The following is a 9,325-nucleotide window of genomic DNA, read 5'->3' as shown; positions in this document are numbered from 1 at the left end:
TTTGCTGGGTTTAGTTTCATGCCGCATTCTTCTAGACCCGTCGATATTTCATTTATTAGTTGTTGAAGCCCTGTTTGTGTGGACGCGAACAATAGGATGTCATCGGCGAATGCCGCTGCGTTTATAAGCGTATGTCCTAGTCGTACTCCTATGTCTTTTGTGATGTTTTGGAGTAGATAGTGTGTTACCACGTTGAAGATAGTAGGGGAGAGAAAATCTCCCTGTCTGACTCCTCTTTGTGGATATATTGGCTTTGATGTTCATTTGTTGCCTTCTAGTTGCGTACTCGATTTTTCATATATTCTGGATATATATTGTACCATTGGTATTGGTACTCCTATATTTGTTAGTACGGCTTCTATCGCTTTGTGAGAGACGGAGTCGAATGCCTTTCCAACGTCCAGTGATGCCATGTATAGTGGTTTAAAATACCGTCTATGTGTCCTTAAGAGTGTGTCTAAAAGGAATGTATTGTCCGCACATCCGTCCGTGCTACGGAATGCTCTTTGTCGTGTGTCTATGTCTAATGTTACTTCCATCCTCTTTGCTAAGATTTTGTGTAGACTTCTAACTAGTACCGATGGTATGGTGATTGGTCTGAAATCTCCTGGACCATCTGGAGTTTTTGTCTTTGGTAGGAAGACTGTTCTTGATCTTAGTAGATCCTCTGGAAGGCGTCCACACCACATTACCAGATTGTATATTCTGACCAGAACTTCACTTGGGACTGCTTTTAATAGTCTTGCTGATATGCGATCTGGGCCAGCTGCTGTTGTTACTGGAAGTCGTCCCAATTTTAAGTCATCTATTGTGATTGGAGCCCATATTTCTTCGTAGTTCTGGGATCTCAGCGTGTTTGGTTTCTGGTCTGCTTTTGTTGTCATTAGTGTGGTCCAGTATGGTTCCATTATGTCCCTGGGTGGTTGTGAGACATTGTTTAGATCATTTAATATATTTGTTACGCATCTTTTTCTGTCTCTCTTCCATAACTCCTGAGTGGCGGCATACTCTCGTCTTCTCTTTTTCCTATTGTTCTCGTTAATTGGTGGTGTAGTTTGTTGAGCTTTCTTTTCCCTTCGTGGTAGTAAGTAGAATATTTCTTTTATGTATAGCGCCAATTTTTGAAGTGTGGCATCTCTTCCTGTAGTTTTGGCTTCTTTTACGATTTTGTGCAATTGTTTTAGTTTATAAGTGCGACTTTTTGGTGCTCTTAGTGATTCTAGATGGTTTAGAATGTTCTCCTCTGCGGTGTCTATTATCTCAGTTTCTGGTTCATTTTCTTCATCTTCTTCGGTAGCATTGTCCTCCTCTAATAAGGTTGTGACCAGATTTCAATAGGCCTGTTGCTTTCTTTTTCCTTTAATAGCTTCTACTGTGCGTTCCGGAAAGAATTGAACTAACTTCTGAATGATGAATCTAGGTGGTGTATTAGATTTCATCAATTCAGCTTCCTTCCTAGCCATCATTGCAGTTTCTTCTTCTGACCATCTAGCCTTGTCCTTTGGTACTCGAAGGTGTGCATCGTACCAGTCCTTGTGTGCTTTTTGATGGTGAAGACCCCTTCCTCGAGTAGTGGGAAAGCTTCTGTTGCATCCTGGAAACTCGCACCGGTAATCAGCTGGTCCCACCGTTGTGGGTGAGGTTGGTGCGGAAGGGCCTGAGGGCCCCCCGCTGGTATCCGAGGCTTGGTTTCTTCTTGTGACAAGGCCAACTCATACGAGCGGAGGGGCTGGCAACCCCAAGGCTCGGTGGCGCCGAGTTCTCCTTTTACCTGACACTTCTCATTATACATGAAAAAGTCAGGTGGCGAGCCCCTAATTTTTACATTAGAGGGGGAATCGACTTGATGGCCCCCTCCGAAAATTCCGAAGAGAGGCGCATCCTGCAGCCATGGCGTTCCTTTCCCCGAATCCGCATCCAGACCACCGAGAAAAACACCTCGGGTACACCGCCACCCTGGCGGGACCCGAACTCGGGTCTCCAGATTACGAATCCAGGGTCTAGTAACCACGACCACTGACTCGCCTTTAAGAGAGTCATAGTTACTTCCGCCGTTTACCCGCGCTTGCTTGAATTTCTTCACGTTGACATTCAGAGCATTGGGCAGAAATCACATTGCGTCAACACCCGCGAGGGCCATCGCAATGCTTTGTTTTAATTAGACAGTCGAAATCCCCTAATCCGTGCCAGTTCTAAGCTGAGCGTTGAATGGCGGCCGAAGAAGACGACCACGACGGCTCGCGCCGCCACGGAAGCCTCGCAGCAAGGAAGATCCGCGGGAGGCCAAGGCACGGGACCGAGCTCGGATCCCTGAACCGGCGCGAGAACGCCGATAGTTCACCTCGCCCAGGCCCGGCACGTCAGCCAGACCCGCTTCCCGACCAAGCCCGACACGCCCCGCTCCTCAGAGCCAATCCTTATTCCGAAGTTACGGATCCAATTTGCCGACTTCCCTTACCTACATTAGTCTATCGACTAGAGGCTCTTTACCTTGGAGACCAGCTGCGGATATGGGTACGAACCGGCGCGACACCTCCACGTGGCCCTCTCCTGGATTTTCAAGGTCCGAGGGGAAGATCCGGACACCGCCGCAACTGCGGTGCTCTTCGCGATCCAAACCCTATCTCCCTGCTAGAGGTTTCCAGGGAACTCGAACGCTTATACAGAAAAGAAAACTCTTCCCGGATCTGCCGACGGCGTCTCCAGGTCATTTTGGGTTACCCCGACGAACACTCTTACGAGGGCCCGAATTGTATGCGGTTCCGCTGCCGGGTTCCGGAATAGGAACCGGATTCCCTTTCGCCCGACGGGCGTGTGTCAAAAGTTCACTCACCGCGCGCGACGGCACACTCGCGTGTGCGCGCGCTTTTTGTGTGCGCGAGACTTTTCTGCGACAACGAGAGTATCGTACGCCGTCATTGACATAGGATTTCTCCTAGGGCTTAGGATCGACTGACTCGTGTGCAACGGCTGTTCACACGAAACCCTTCTCCACGTCAGTCCTCCAGGGCCTCGCTGGAGTATTTGCTACTACCACCAAGATCTGCACCGACGGCGGCTCCAGGCAGGCTCGCGCCCAGACCCTTCTGCGCACACCGTCGCGACCCTCCTACTCGTCAGGGCTTCGTGGCGGCCTGTAAGCTCCGGGCGAGGAGTTACCCACGCCCTGCCCACGGCCGCCCCACTTGCCGCTGACGGCAGAGTATAGGCTCGACGCTTCAGCGCCATCCATTTTCAGGGCTAGTTGCTTCGGCAGGTGAGTTGTTACACACTCCTTAGCGGATTCCGACTTCCATGGCCACCGTCCTGCTGTCTTAAGCAACCAACGCCTTTCATGGTGTCCCATGAGCGTCGAGTTGGGCGCCTTAACTCTGCGTTTGGTTCATCCCACAGCGCCAGTTCTGCTTACCAAAAATGGCCCACTTGGCACTCTGATCCGAGATGCTCGTGGCTTCATAGTTCAAGAAAGCCAGAGATCTCACCCATTTAAAGTTTGAGAATAGGTTGAGGTCGTTTCGGCCCCAAGGCCTCTAATCATTCGCTTTACCAGATGAGACTCGCGCGCGTTCCGTGCGGAACGGCCGAGTGCCAGCTATCCTGAGGGAAACTTCGGAGGGAACCAGCTACTAGATGGTTCGATTAGTCTTTCGCCCCTATACCCAGTTCCGACGATCGATTTGCACGTCAGAATCGCTACGGACCTCCATCAGGGTTTCCCCTGACTTCGTCCTGACCAGGCATAGTTCACCATCTTTCGGGTCCCAACGTGTACGCTCTGGGTGCGCCTCTTCTCGCAATGAGAACGAGACGCCCCGGGAGTGCGGAGCCGCATCGCGACGCGGCCCATCCTCCCTCGGTCGACAACCAGGGCCGACCTTCACTTTCATTACGCCTTTAGGTATCGCTGATCCCAATGACTCGCGTACATGTTAGACTCCTTGGTCCGTGTTTCAAGACGGGTCCTAAGAGTACCCAAAGCAGTAGCGTCGCCGACCGGTATCGGTCCCCGAGTTGCCCCGGGGAACGTTTGCAGGCCTGTCGAAGGTTAACCGTACGACCAACAGCGGGCCAGGACCGGTGACGGCGCTAGGTCCGTAAGCCTCCGTGTACCGTGGCGCGCGCTTGCGACGGCCTCGACGCACTCCCGCGTGTGTGAGAGCTGCGGCCTGATACCTTGCGTGTACCGCCGGGCAGCCGGCCGGGCGACCGAGGGTTTGACGGCGTGCCGTGTTACCGGCGACGCGTCAGACACCGCACCCGGGCCGTAGACCGACACCCAGCGGGTCGCGACGTTCTACTAGGGGAGAAGTGCACGACGACGAAAACGCCGGACATCGGCGCGCGGCAGCGTGCCCGCGCGCGAGCCGTGAGGCCCCGCGGGGCATCGCCCACCGACGCGAAGCCAGCGTCGCTGACGATGAATCTCCCCGTTCGATTTTTTGGGTTTCTTAGGTTTACCCCTGAACGGTTTCACGTACTCTTGAACTCTCTCTTCAAAGTTCTTTTCAACTTTTCCTCACGGTACTTGTTCGCTATCGGTCTCGTGGTCGTATTTAGCCTTAGATGGAGTTTACCACCCACTTAGAGCTGCACTCTCAAGCAACCCGACTCTAAGGAGAGATCCTCCCGAGACGCGCACCGGTCGCTACGGGCCTGGCACCCTCTGCGGGTAAGTGGCCCCATTCAAGATGGACTTGGACGCGACGCGGCACCTCGGGATAAGCAGGACCCTCCCAAACACCACATTTCCCTGCGGCGGAACCGCGGGATTCGGTGCTGGGCTCTTTCCTGTTCGCTCGCCGCTAGTAAGAAAATCCTGGTTAGTTTCTTTTCCTCCGCTTAATAATATGCTTAAATTCAGCGAATGATCTCGCCTGCTCTGAAGTCGTCAAAAGAAATTGTCTTGAGGCTGTACTATATATATATAATACGTAGAAGGCGAGACGACGACGACGCGAGAGAAAAGAGAAACGCAACGCGGCGAAACGCCGCGCGCGAGCGCTTGGTTAGACTACGCCGCGTGCCCCGGTCAAGAGCTGCTACCATACATAGCGCTTTCGTGGACTCGGAAACACGCGCGGTCGACTCGCGCGCGATCTCTCACTTCGCACACACTTTTGCTGCGCAGGGGGCGATCGGTGCACGCAAAATATTTGAAAGAAGAGACGAAAGGAAAATGAGAAAACGAACGAGGCAGAGAGAACAACCGCGAGAGCGTAATGGTCTTTCGTCGACGTTGCGTCAACCGCGCCGCGATCCGCGCGCCCGTGCGCGCCAACCAACCGACCACGACGACAACTGGTCAGCCAGCCCGACGCGAACGTCGGAGGCCGGTTTGCGCGTCGTGGTGGCGTCGGCAACGCGACTGCGGCGGCGGCCGGCAGCAGCTGCAGCGGCGACGACCACTCTCTCTCTCTCTCTCTTATAATACGGTCAGGTTCTCTCGTATCTTTGCTTTGTCATACATATCTCTAAAATCCCTTCTCTCGAGTTTCCTTTGCGTTGGCGGCGGTAAAGCGACGATATGCGCTCTGTGCAGAAGAAGAACGAAAAGGCGCGCAATTATCTCGCGGCCTCTATTCTCCTCTCCGATCTTTATTCGAAGAAGGAAAGGAAAACTCAAACTCGGTTCTCCGCGCTCCTTATGAACTACTTCTCCGTGGATCAGCCTTGGATCTCGCGCGCGCCGCAAGCGGCACACAGGCCACCTTCCGGGAGTACAAGCGCGAACGAGTTGTCGGCTTGTTTCACTCCGGGCGGCGGCGCGCGAGAGGCAGATCTACTCTTTTTCGTTCGGCGCGTATATACGTGTAACGTATAAACTCCTTGCAAGAGCTCGCCACGTTTATCACCACCGCGCACGTCCTTCCCTCCCGTGCGTGTGTGCGTGCGTGCGTCTCTCTGCGATTCTCGATCGCATCTTTCGGTCGGTCGTCGTTCATTCGTTCGACCCTCAAACCTCGTTATTTCGGACGACGCCCAACGGGGGGGCGAGAGTACGCCGCCGTTCCGCGAGTATAGAGAGAGCGCGCGCAGAGAGCGCGAGAGCCTTCGTAAAACCCTGATGGAATCCAGCAACTCGCCGCGTGGATAGCGTGCGTAGTGTGCCTGATACCCCGGGGAAGGCGTCATCGACGACTCCTCGCTTCTCTTCTCTTTTCTCGTGGATGCGGGTATAACTCTCTCGCCGGCCGCCGCGATCGGGCGAACGTCCAACAAATCGCTCGTACGCGGCCGTCGAAACGGCGCGCGCAAGCAGTTTGTCTTCGATAAAACGACCCTCAGCAAGGCGTGGTCCGGGAATTGTATCCGTGGACCGCAATGTGCGTTCGAAATGTCGATGTTCATGTGTCCTGCAGTTCACAAGTTGACGCGCAATTAGCTGCGTTCTTCATCGACCCACGAGCCAAGTGATCCACCGTTCAGGGTAATCGTTTTTTCGCGCACCAAGTACGCTCTATCAAAGAATAGACAACAATGTGCGTCTTCGTTTTGGCCCTTCGATTAGCCTGGCCGCGCGTCCGAGCACGCGCGGACCGCCGCCCCTGTTACGGGGGCTACGGCACAATGGTGGAAAGAAAGGTAGACGCCGGTGTCGGCGCGGTGCGAAAACCGGGAGATTGCGAAGCGATTATCTCGCGAAGCGAAAGCCGGGGCGGAACTCTTTGAAAAACCATCGGGGTCGAAAATGACTAGCATATTCGACGAACACTTCAGCGCGCGCGGGACCGGAGGAAGAACAGCGGCGAGAATTGTCGCACTCTCCACTTCTCGCCTAACGCGCACGACGACGCGGCAGCATAAGTTACCACCGGTACGCGGCGCATTCGCGCGCACCGCAACGCGTCCGAATCGCGGAGATAGAGGCAGCGCGCGAGCGCGCCTCCGTAGTCTCCTTCTTATCGATCCTGATCCGCAAGCAAGCGCGCATATAGATGCACCTTCGCGGTACTCCTGGATTCGCACAACGAGACCAATCGGCCGCGCTAGCCCCGGCTAAAGGCGCGCTGAGCGCGGTGGTTTGCGCAACGGATCGTTCGAAGCGCGCGAGAGACAGAAAGTCGGAGAATCTCCGCAGGAAACAAGAGAGAGAGAGAATGCAAAAAGCGTAGTACGGCAATGCGTACAACTCTCGAATCTCTTTTCTTCTCCAATATGCCCAAGCTCCTCTCTCGCTTTGAGCTCTCGAGAACTCGACACACTTGTCCCGACCGACAATCCTCTCTTATACGACGACGACGAATGCGGCGCACACCGCAGCACGCTACCGTTGGCGGCGTGTGAGCGCGCACGCGGTCGTTGCGTCGCATAAACTATTCTCTCCTTTCGATCTCGCAATTTGGCTCGAGCGAAGCGTCGCGTCTCGCGACGGACGCTCCGACGAGGAGTGGGAAGGCGGCGCGGACTCGGAAAACGCGATGTCTCGCGTGCGATTAGATTTTGCGCCCCTTCAGCCACTCTCGACACAACTCGCAGAGTCGTGTTCTAGCTTGTCTGCCCCGTATCGCGGCAGGCAACGTAGTACACGTTACCGTGCGCGCGTACGGTTCCTCGTCCATGCAGTCGCCGGCCGCTGCGCGCTCGTCACGAGAACGGTGCACACAGAGCAGCAGGACCTCCGGAACGTTAATGATCCTTCCGCAGGTTCACCTACGGAAACCTTGTTACGACTTTTACTTCCTCTAAATGATCAAGTTTGATCATCTTTCCGGCAACATCGGCAATGCCGACGCATTGCCGCGCACCAGTCCGAAAACCTCACTAAATCATTCAATCGGTAGTAGCAACGGGCGGTGTGTACAAAGAACAGAGACGTAATCAACGCGAGCTTATGACTCGCGCTTACTAAGAATTCCTCGTTCATGGGGAACAATTGCAAGCCCCAATCCCTAGCACGAAAAAGGTTCAGCGGGTTACCCGGGCCTTTCGGCCAGGGAACACACGCTGATTCTTTCAGTGTAGCGCGCGTGCGGCCCAGAACATTTAAGGGCATCACAGACCTGTTATTGCTCAATCTTGTGCGGCTAGAAGCCGCCTGTCCCTCTAAGAAGATTTGTTTGTACGTTGGTAGTAAAAACCCGCCGGCCGAAGCCGGGGGCCTTCGAGATACCATAAGGTACGTCTATTTAGCAGGCTAGAGTCTCGTTCGTTATCGGAATCAACCAGACAAATCGCTCCACCAACTAAGAACGGCCATGCACCACCACCCACCGAATCAAGAAAGAGCTATCAATCTGTCAATCCTTCCGGTGTCTGGGCCTGGTGAAGTTTCCCGTGTTGAGTCAAATTAAGTTGCAGGCTCCACTCCTGGTGGTGCCCTTCCGTCAATTCCTTTAAGTTTCAGCTTTGCAACCATACTTTCCCCGGAACCCAAAAGCTTTGGTTTCCCGGAAGCTGCCCGCCGAGTCATCGGAGGAACTTCGGCGGATCGCTAGCTGGCATCGTTTATGGTTAGAACTAGGGCGGTATCTGATCGCCTTCGAACCTCTAACTTTCGTTCTTGATTAATGAAAACATTTTTGGCAAATGCTTTCGCTTCTGTCCGTCTTGCGACGATCCAAGAATTTCACCTCTAACGTCGCAATACGAATGCCCCCATCTGTCCCTATTAATCATTACCTCGGGGTTTTGAAAACCAACAAAATAGAACCGAGGTCCTATTTCATTATTCCATGCACGCAGTATTCAGGCGAGGATAGCCTGCTTTAAGCACTCTAATTTGTTCAAAGTAAACGTACCGGCCCGACTCGACACTCAGTAAAGAGCACCGCGACGGGATATAAGTTTGGGCGGCCCCTCGCGGGGCTAAGCCCACCGGTAGGACGTCCCACATCACGCCAGTTAAACACCGCGAGCGGTGAACCGACGGTGTGCGACACAGATTCAACTACAAGCTTTTTAACCGCAACAACTTTAATATACGCTATTGGAGCTGGAATTACCGCGGCTGCTGGCACCAGACTTGCCCTCAATGGATCCTCGTTAAAGGATTTAAAGTGTACTCATTCCGATTACGGGGCCTCGGATGAGTCCCGTATCGTTATTTTTCGTCACTACCTCCCCGTGCCGGGAGTGGGTAATTTGCGCGCCTGCTGCCTTCCTTGGATGTAGTAGCCGTTTCTCAGGCTCCCTCTCCGGAATCGAACCCTGATTCCCCGTTACCCGTTACAACCATGGTAGGCGCAGAACCTACCATCGATAAGGAAGACATTTGAAAGATGCGTCGCCGGTGCTAAAACCGTACGATCAGCACAAAGTTATTCAGAGTCGCCAAAATAAACGGTGGACGCACGGAGATCCGCACGCCACCGATTGGTTTTGATCT

General features: G+C 53.8%; 2 non-coding genes across 2 annotated transcripts in view; both read right to left on the bottom strand.

Annotated features, from left to right (window-relative positions):
* Positions 1 to 6,275: 6,275 nt before the first annotated feature.
* LOC139110855 (5.8S ribosomal RNA) lies at positions 6,276 to 6,430 on the bottom strand. Its single transcript, XR_011547093.1, has one exon. It is a non-coding gene; the product is annotated as a 5.8S ribosomal RNA (ribosomal RNA).
* Positions 6,431 to 7,627: 1,197 nt separating this feature from the next.
* The window catches only part of LOC139110802 (small subunit ribosomal RNA), a 1,914-nt gene continuing 216 nt past the window's right edge, over positions 7,628 to 9,325 (bottom strand). Inside the window, exon 1 of the ribosomal RNA XR_011547061.1 lies at positions 7,628 to 9,325. This exon is cut by the window's right edge and continues 216 nt beyond it. This is a non-coding gene — a ribosomal RNA (small subunit ribosomal RNA).

The sequence above is a fragment of the Cardiocondyla obscurior genome, linkage group LG21 (assembly GCF_019399895.1).
Source record: "Cardiocondyla obscurior isolate alpha-2009 linkage group LG21, Cobs3.1, whole genome shotgun sequence".
Lineage (NCBI taxonomy): Eukaryota > Metazoa > Arthropoda > Insecta > Hymenoptera > Formicidae > Cardiocondyla > Cardiocondyla obscurior.
The sequence above is the reverse complement of the archived record's forward strand: the minus strand, read 5'-3'. Positions and strand labels throughout refer to the sequence as shown.